This window comes from Physcomitrium patens, chromosome 3 (genome assembly GCF_059467195.1).
Source record: "Physcomitrium patens ecotype Gransden chromosome 3, ASM5946719v1, whole genome shotgun sequence".
In the NCBI taxonomy this organism is placed as follows: Eukaryota; Viridiplantae; Streptophyta; class Bryopsida; order Funariales; family Funariaceae; genus Physcomitrium; species Physcomitrium patens.
Window position 1 is genome coordinate 12,936,281 of NC_143412.1, and position 8,186 is coordinate 12,944,466.

The window sequence follows — 8,186 nt, forward strand, 5'->3', positions numbered from 1 at the left end:
GTTAATTTTATTGCTTAAAGATAAAATTGCTATATTTTTAAGAAGGTAATTCTTTATTGATCAAAAGCTTCATCTTTTTCTCTTTAGTATAAAATAAAAATATCTACAAATAGTATTTAAATCTTGTTGTTTTTTTCATTGATAATTGAACTTGAAATCAAATTTAGACAAAAGCATGTTTCAATAGGCTTGAAGATGATTCAAAACATTTGTTGATATAAAATACTTAAGCTTTTTATGATCCATATATATGATGAATCAATTGAAAACGTCTTCTAAATAATAATATAATTTTTAAAATACATCTACAATTTTAAAAAATTCTTTGTTATCAATCTTATAATTGATTTTGTATAATTCTCTACTTGATTGAATCGAATAAGTTTTGAAAATAAAAATGAATGCTATTTATTCTTAAAATAAACTTATTAAACTCTTGATAGTCTATTCATACATAATATGATCCACTTTTTTCCTTCATTGATAAAATGAAAGTACATGCTGAAAATTTTATATGGCATATGATATTCTAAGCTAAATTCTTATTAATATATACTTTAAATTTAACGATTTCATTTTGCAATAAGCTATAAGTTGATCCAAATTGTGATAAAGTTTTTTCTAAAAAATTGATTAATCATTCACAGATACAATGTTCTTGAATAATCTCTACATTGTTTTTAAACATAACTTAATAATCTTAATATAGGCTTAGATTGCTATCTACAATCTTTCTATTTGAAATAAATGTAGTATATAAAATAAAAGGTTATCTTTTTCATGCAATTTGCACAAAAATTCTTACACATACCAATGAATTGGTCATTTTGTATTTAAAATTTTAAGTTAAACTACAAAAAAAGTGAAGGTTACAAAATAGTCAAGTTAATTATTAATAATATTTTTCAAGCCACAATGATTGTATTAATACCAAGATAAAAAAAAAATGTAATAACACAAAATATTACTAAGCTATTATATCCATTAATTGTTATATTAGAAGGAATAATTTACACTTCAAAAAAAATATCAAAAAGGTATTAAATTTAATTTGATAACATGATTTCTATTCCTTATAACCTGTTTTGGCATTTTAGAAGAAATTAAAAACGAAAAAGAAATAATATACCTAGAAGCTCTTTAAAACAAGGTTCCAACATGACGATTATTTTATCAATCATAGTAATCTAAACTATTCCTAAAATAGTTAAAACAAGATATACGTACTTTGCCATGGCACACTAAAAGCTATGTTGATAATTTTTCACTATCTCAAAGTAGCATAATACTACAATATATAGAAGACAATGGAGCCTTTGAGAAAAAACACATTTCAACAACTGAAACTAGAAAAACAAAATCAAAACAATGAAAGATATATTATCATTATGAAGACATTTTTATGCCCAACTAACAAATCGAAGGATTAACTCTAACATCCACAAAAATGCTAAATCTACCATCCTGTCATTTTCAGTCGCACATATCAGAATGCCATGTAAATACTTTTCTAATTATTGCATCAAGAGTAATAATACCATAGAGTAAGAAAAATAAAAATATACCCAAACAATCGAATCAACAGATAGCACATTAGGTCAATAAAATAAACATCGAGAACACATTATCCCTAGCTCAACCTTTACCAATATCAAACACACAAGTATATATCTCAAACCACATCATGTAGCTGCCCCCCGCTTTTCAACAGACGTCAATTCACTCCGATTAAAAATTCCATAGAACCAAGCACGTGATCAACCGAATACACAAAAATCGCAAAATCGGTGCCGATTAGTGATGTAGGCTACCTCCACAAGTTCAACGTGTGCTATCAATTTGTGAATAATTCGCATCACCAACTCCGCAATCCCCCTAGCTCGTCAACGCCAAAGCCTCGAGATCTGATGCAGCCCGAAAGCGCCCCCTTCACATACATCAAAACAACAAATGACTTCCCGGCTCACAACTATGCATGGATCCGCCTCAGGCCGGCGTGCCCACCACATCACATGGAGCGGGCTTGCAACTACACGCCCGCATTGTACAACCCCAACAAACCATAATCCAACAATCTAGCACCATGGATTGAACCTACTGCCATCAAACACACACTGGCTCACCACCTGAAACTGATGCTTACGCTCTACCTGCAACTGACGAGAGATCAGCTCATGGGCGCCGTCACGGACCTCTGCTTCTCGTACAGGACGCACTGACTCTCCCCCACCCAACCCCTTACACCCCTTTCGGTCCACGAGGCCATCATGCAAAACGGTGTCGTCACCACCCGAAAGTGCCTACGATCCGAAATATGGTATTCTGAACGGTTGTAATCATCGACCTCCTCACTACGCACGCCCCCCACGCTACAAGACCAAAATCCTCGCTGCAGGTCGCATGGTCTGTCCCACAGAGTAACTGCAGCGACGCTGCTCCCCAGGGCAATGGAATATGCGACCTCGCGCTCACTGGCGAATCCTCTGCACACGAATGCACTCAGGCTTCCTCCCGTGAACGAGTCGATCTTCGACGTTAAAAAAGGACTCTACGGCCACAACGACATCGCATGGATGCCACGGCCGCTCCGCAATGCTGGACCAGCGCCCCGCCAAGGACACTGCTCCCGTCGTCTCTACTGCTCACAAACCAGCTACCCCACAAAAAGTCTCCCAACAAGACTGTCGGTTGGTAGTGCATGTTTATTCAACACACCACGTTCAGAACAGGTCTATGTTTTCTATCTTCATCCAGCCTGCCTCCTCCCCCACCCCCCCACACATCGAGCCTCGGTCGTAAGATGATGATAGCTTGAGCATCACAGAAATCACAAACTCTGAGTATCATCCTCATCAACGGCCTCGCCATCTCACCACACTGCGATCAGACCAGAACAAACAAAAACCTCTACACTTGAAACGCCGTACCACCCACTGGAAAGACTCAGTTTACATTGTAGCGTTACAGAAATGCAGAGGGCATGCTGAGGAGGTTCTCCTTGTCAAACAAGGTCCCAGCACCGCCCACAACCAACGCCCGTAGAGGTAAACATCCTTGGCCGCACAACTCGACCCTCAACCCCACACTCACAACCCGCACCAAACCGAATTCCACTCGCTACGACCACTCAGACCACGGTGGCCCCGCATGATGTACGGAGATCGTCGCATCAGTCCCCGATGCGACGCTATCCGAGAGTCCACCGCCTCCCCGCCAGCTCCCAACTCCGTCACACCCACCGACGACAGTAGTGCGTGACTGTGCTAAGAGCCATGGCAGCGTGGGCAATATGTAGGATTTTCACGACTCCACGCGGCAGCCAGCAGAGCGAAACCCTAATCACATGCACCCACCTCTCCAACTGGAAAAGCTATCACGTGACCTGCCTTTCTCCCCTGAGCCCTAGTCCAACGACCATATCAATCTGAAGAGTCGAAGACTCGTCGTCGTCCAGGCACAGAGTCGGGAATATTTTTGCGCACCTTGGTGTGCTTTGAGGTTCGATACATATACACATATGGTGCATTCATCAACGTGTTCCCACTGTTGTGGCAGTTATCCAGAATCCCGAGTCAAATTTTGTTTTGTAATTAAAAGACCGTTGTCACCTTCAAATCACCATGTACTTGCACTCCATTTGAGAATCTCGTACAGTTTTGCTTTCGTAAAAGTAAGTATATTATGTGGATGGTAACAAGCCTAATTAGTACTTGGTGGTTTAAAATGCTGTGCTTCCAAGCAGCAGAGGATAAATTTTGCAATTTTGGATTAGATTTTATTAACATGATTCAATCTAGGTCGTTTGGTGAGTGTTGTTGGTGGGTCTTTTATCTACTTTGTGAACAAATTTTAGGAAATTTTGGAATGAAAACTTAATAACTAATAATGAATTAATTTTTATAAGCTGTGTCTTTGCAAAACCGTGTATTAAATCTGATAAGTTTTATAATCTTTGTATTAAAAACTTTTCACCATATTTAATTAAAGCCCATGTATTATTTACTTGGTCTTGAACAATAATTCTAACTAGAAATAAAGAATATACCTAAAAGCACTTCAAAACTAGATTCTAACTTCAAGATTATTTCAGTCATAGTAGTGACATAAACTATTTTTAGAATAATCAAACACAAGGTGAGTGTATTTTGGCTTATCATAACAAAAGATATATTAATTAATTCTTATTATATCAAAATAAAATAATATTATACAAAATACAAGACAATATAGTAGATTTTTTTGAGCTTATTAATTTTCTTATAAGAGAAAATATCATGTGTATCTAATCTCAACCACAAAGGTACTATTTCAATATGAATAAAAGAATTCATGTTGAAGTTGAATGTTTATACCAAAAAGTTGTATAATTGAAAGAAGTAGATTAATCTTACAATTGAATCTAAAAGTCTTATTACTACAACTATGAAGAAGATAAGGATTACTATGCCATAGAAGTTTCATAAAGAGATCAAACTTTGAAGGTTTTCATAACAATTCAAATTCTATCTAAAGTTACATCCTTCTATTTACTCTTATAGACTTATTCACGTTTAATTTATAGGCACATTTCTATCTAATTAGTACTTTTTTTTGGTTTATATCTTAGATGGAAAATCATTTATTATTCTTCCATGAATTAAATTCATTTTTGGAAGTATTTATGTGTATATTTAAAAAAAAATAATCAAAAAAAATATCAAAGACCAGATTCTTATCTTTACAATAAAGATTACATTTAACTACTATATATATTGTTGTATTTCAAAACCTTACTTGCAACTAAGATTGGAATGACAAACTCTATATCAATTAATTTTAATATAAGTTATAAGATAATGTCAAAGATTTTTCATTAATAATATTAAGAACAAATTAATTATAACAACTCATTATTTAAGCCATTGCATGTAATAATCAAAATTTTAAAAGATGCCAAAAAATAAGATTTGATTAAACAAGATTAAGTTAAATCATGATGGCAATTCTTAAAATTTTAAATACTTATATATTAAAACCAAAGCCTATGCAAATTAATGTAATATATTTTAAACATCTTATTCAATAAGAAAAGATTTAATATTGCTATAAAGATTTATGCTTATATTTTGGAGAGTCTAAGATCACTGTTCAACATTATCTAAAAAAAAAATGTAATTATAAAATAAGGAGTATGATTGCTAAAGAAGATAATTTGTTAGACAATAAGTTTAAGGTATTGAGAATAGGCATAAAACTAACTTTGGCTTTCTATCTTCAAATTGATAAACAAATAGTATAAGTAAATAAAATTTTTGAGTAATATTTGAGATGTACCATCAACTACCATTAAGATGATTGGATATTTTTTGTTATTAATAATATTTATTCAAAATAACATAGTATATTTTTCTATTCAATAGACACCTTTCTTTGCTATTGTAGTTATCATCTACAACTTGATACTTTTGACTTCTCAAAATTAATAATCTAATAGCAAAAGATTTTAAAAATTATTTATCAAAGTTATATGCAACAATAAAGGCATAATTAAAGAGTAAGAAAAAATCAACATAGATGCATGTTGTAAAAAAAAACCTCAATTTCACATTGATAACAAGTTATTATTGATTTATGATAATATTAAGACTAATTGCCTTTATAAGAAGTTTGATTATTAAAGACTTAGACTATTTTCTATTTGTTAATAAATTAATCGAGTTTTTTATTAATTATACCTACCAAACCCTATGAAGATGTATTCTATAATTTGCATATTTCTTCTTGATTCATATAAGAAAATTGATATACCAGAAAAAAGACAAATGTCACATCCTCTTTTAGAAATGGACAATAATCAAAAGTTTGAGAATAAAGAAGTTTTAAACTCAAAACAGTATTGAAATAGGTTAGAATATCTTATGCTATAGAGTTGATATAATATTAGTAAATGCATTTACAAGCTAGCTAAGAATCTTGCAAATACAACAAAAAAAATTCATACTTTTTGTTATTGATATCCATCAAAACCAAGATGAAGAGTCAAACAATTTTTTGCTATAAAGCAAAAGAAATTAAATAAATATTGGATTCTATATTCTATCTTTGATTATAGTTTCTTTGTATTTGTGATGTTAAGTTCATAGAGAATGAACAACTATCAAATTACACTCAAGAGCTATTATTTGCTAAATTACAAGATGATACATTGAAATTTTCACAGCCTTTAAGGTGACATAAGAGAAATAAAGAGTATCAAGAATGATATGTTCTTCTTCAAATAAATTGTGACATATAATGTATTTGATATTACAACCTTGAAAGAGACTTCCAAAATTTGGGATATTATTAGAAGTAAAAACCATCTATCATGGTATTTTAAATATTTTATTTGAAAGAAATTATGAAGGCTTCAAAAATAATTATATATTAAAATAATCTTCATGCCTTAATATATGATATTATTTATGGCTAAAAAGATATATCAACTACCTTTAAAAATAACAAAGATCAAATTATATGGCAAATACAATTCATTGCATCTTCAATTTATTCAACATATAATTATTGCTCTTTGTAGAACTTGTCTCAAGAAGGTGGGATAATATCATATATATACATAATTATTTAAATAAAAATATTAAGTAAAAAATAAATAAAGATGAATTTAATAATATCTTATGGAGAAGCTTTTTAAAAGCTTTGTAGATGTGGATTTGATTTTATATGTATTTATAGTTAATTAGTAGGTTAAAAACTTAAACAATAAGTTAGCCATGTATTGCACATATTGATGATTTGTGGTATGAATTAGCTATATTGCGTATATTTAAGAAACTTGTCTTGCAAGTTAGATGCATGTCTTATAAGTTGAACAGGTGTCAGAGATTCTATAGAATGTTGCTATGTAACTTCTAGTTAGATAATTTAATTAAAGGTAAAAATGAAATCTTTTTTATTCTTGTCAATACCTTTTTTAAATTTTTAGTCTTATTATAAGAGTTTTTAGTCTTCATGTCTTTGGTAATAGCTATTCTAATTTTAATACTACTTTTGAATAAATATCTACTTTTTTAAACGACATAAGAATGTATTGAGGTTTTTATTGTTTTAAATTCATGTTCTTAATATTAGATGTAGTATACATGTCTTATTATTTTCTTATATAGATTTTAATACATTTTTAAGAATGCTTACTAATAATTATCAATAGTAGTTTTAAAAGTGTTGTTAAAGAATCAAATTAATTATAATTTAAATCAAATTTGAAATTAACTATATGAAATAGCATAAAATATTTAATTACATGATTGTACATATCTTTGATTTTTTGCATATTATTTTTATAAAATAAAGCTAATTTGATGAAAGTAACATGCATAAAAATAATAAAAAATATTTTATTTTATCTAAAAAATTTGGTTTGTATTTCAAAAAATAATTTTGAATCATTAAATTAAATAAGAGCTATTACTTTTGACCATACTCTTTTAATGTGCAATCGATATTTTGATTTTTTACTTTATTTATAATTGAGTGATAAAATTAAAGTATACTTAAGATTTTATTTATTAATTACTTTTAAAAAAATTATAATATTTATCTTAATAAAATTTATTATTTCAAATTTATCACAAATATAGATATTTATTCCAATAATCACTTAGATAATATAAATAAGTAAAAATAAATTAATTTGATAATATCTTGTAGAAAAGCTTCTTAAAAGCTATGTAGATGTATTTTCATCTTTATGTGTGTCTATAGATGATTAGAAGGTTAGAATCTTGGCCAACAAGTTAGCCTCATCTTGCACATATTGATAGTTTGTGATACAAGCTAACCATGTAGCGCATATATAGAAATTTTTCTTTACAAGTTAAAATAAATGTTTTATAAATTAGACATATATTAGAAATTCTATAAAACATTACCACATAGCTTTCAAGTAGATAGTATATATAGACGTAAGAATGAAGCTTTTTATTTTTATTTTTTTTAATTCCTTTCTTATTGTCACGGACATACATAGTTACTTTAATATTTATTTACATGATTAATTCGAAGTAAGTAAAATTAGATTTATTTTATAATTTTTTTGAAAAAATCTCCTTAGAAGCTTCATAAATATTGTTCTAATTTTACATATATTTATAATTGATTGATAGGATAGAAACTTGATCAATAAATTAATCACATTTTGATAGTTT

The 8,186-nt window shown here is 29.9% G+C and overlaps 1 long non-coding RNA gene across 1 annotated transcript; it reads right to left on the minus strand.

Annotated features, from left to right (window-relative positions):
- Positions 1–1,364: 1,364 nt before the first annotated feature.
- LOC149989514 (uncharacterized) lies at positions 1,365–3,249 on the minus strand. Its single transcript, XR_016502126.1, has 2 exons — positions 2,151–3,249; positions 1,365–1,927 (listed from the first exon to the last, which is right to left on the minus strand). It is a non-coding gene; the product is annotated as an uncharacterized LOC149989514 (long non-coding RNA).
- Between the last annotated feature and the right edge of the window lie 4,937 nt (positions 3,250–8,186).